This window comes from Triticum aestivum, chromosome 7A, assembly GCF_018294505.1.
Source record: "Triticum aestivum cultivar Chinese Spring chromosome 7A, IWGSC CS RefSeq v2.1, whole genome shotgun sequence".
NCBI classification, from domain to species: domain Eukaryota; kingdom Viridiplantae; phylum Streptophyta; class Magnoliopsida; order Poales; family Poaceae; genus Triticum; species Triticum aestivum.
In genome coordinates this window covers 643,561,535-643,563,476 of record NC_057812.1, presented here as the reverse complement: position 1 = coordinate 643,563,476, position 1,942 = coordinate 643,561,535, and the positions used below count along the sequence as shown (strand labels likewise).

The 1,942-nt window shown below is 39.5% G+C and overlaps 1 long non-coding RNA gene across 1 annotated transcript; it reads left to right on the top strand.

Moving 5' to 3' along the window:
* Positions 1-768: 768 nt before the first annotated feature.
* Positions 769-1,464, top strand: LOC123148638 (uncharacterized). The gene is made up of 3 exons (XR_006474021.1): positions 769-998; positions 1,225-1,317; positions 1,400-1,464. It is a non-coding gene; the product is annotated as an uncharacterized lncRNA (long non-coding RNA).
* The last annotated feature ends 478 nt before the right edge of the window (positions 1,465-1,942 follow it).

Here is a 1,942-nt window from a genome sequence, read left to right as displayed (position 1 = left end):
ATACGTGATGGAGAACAGCTATTGTCAATGTGTCAACAATTAAATAAATTCACATGTGTTTTTCACCCAGAGAATCCAAGACAGGAGCAACAAGTCAAGCAGCATGCACCAAGGGAGTAATTAGATTAGGATTGAGAAATATTAGTTACTTATCCAGGAAGCTGTCCACCTTTTGATGGCTTTTCCGTTCAAATAAAGATGGCTCTTGCTAGCCACTGTGTTTTCACCCTCACGCTATATCGCAAATCTTCTCATTTTCAGTGGACTTCAACTAGACAAAAGCGAACTTTCATAGGATTATTGCATACAAGTAAATTTTGATTTCCTAAGCAGAGAAATACACAGGTAGGCGGTCACTTATCACAGGTCGAAGTTTTTTTTTTGGAATCAAGAGTATGTTTTGATTCAGTTCACCAGTAGCAAGTATGAGATTATTGGTCAACTATACTTGCAACTAAAGTGGCTCCTAGTTTGCAATTCTAACTATTGATCAACTACAACACGTGAGCACATGCACAGCTGTATTTGAGTTCCTTGCAGATTGCAAAAGGAAACACAGACAAGCAAATATAACTGGGCCTTTATTTACATTGATTATTAAAGAACCAATACATGTGCACTATAGAGAAATCAAACTGGAACCTGGTCGCAGCATCAATGATTTGGGCTCTACACAAATTTGGCAGACAACAAGTGGAATTGTAATTGCCCAGGTAAAGGCTAAGCATGCTGCACCGCTGCTCTTCCTCAGTCATCAATAATGTTGCAATAAGTCGCTCCATCGTCGTATTTTCCCTCCTTTTTTGCAATAATTGTTCATTCACATTTTTTCAGAAACTATTGCCAATGTACTAAGTCTTATTCAGAGATTGTCAATATTGTTGGGCGTGTCCTGCTCTCCCTCTTTTATATTTGGTTGCTTGGTCTCACACTGAAGGTGCTAGATGTAATGTGGACTCAGGGCCAGAACAGAGAAGAACCAGAGCAGCTAGACTCGGGTGTGTGTTCAAGGCAACAAATGCCCTCTTTTCCACTGAACCACCAACACATGCTAGCTCTACTCTTTTGATGTTCACTTACACAAAAAAGACCACACTGTATCCATACCCGTGCATGCACAAGCCCACACTGTACTACATTATTTGGGTACACACTCAGTACAATATCTTCAGCTTCTACAATGTCTTGTCTGACTGGTTATATTTGGTTTCAATAAATTGAAAGGAACGCAGCCAAAAGAACGCCGATAACCGTAAGAAACAGAAGACAAAACATAAAATTGGATCAAAATCTTACTCGCAAGTAAGCTTTGAGAAGGTATGAGTCTAACTAAATATGTATGCCTCGCTGCTAAATATGGTTTCGTGTTTCAAGCATCTCATTGTTATATTACTTGCAGAGAAACTTGGAACTCACCCACACGAACGACGGAACATGGTCTAACACAGAGTCCTAGAAAGTTTGTGTAAGTACACTGACTTTTGGTTATTCTATAGTTATTCAATGATGTGCATTCGGTGTGTTTCATCATCAGCTGGGATTATTAATGCGTTGGATCGTGCTATTCTTGTTTCATCTTTTATATAGTGTCAATATTGATGTCGTACCTATAATTGTTATTTTCATTTTTAGAAGAAAGCACGTCAAGAGGTTCAAAACAAAGAAACTGAAACTGAAGGTCCACTTTCAAGTGAGTAGAAAAACAATATTTTCCAGACCGCATACAAAGAGACTCTGAAATGCAAGTCATCACAGCCTTGTGGGTACGGATACATGGCCAAACCTTCAATTGGTTCTCAAAGGTTTCATATCCAGGTTGAAGAGAAAGGTCATGCTACAGCAGCCACCCAGCAGCAAAACTCTGAGCTCAGCCAGCAGGTCAACGAATTACAAGATCAACTACAAGCTGAACGTGCAAGCACACAAGAGAGGATTAACTTGG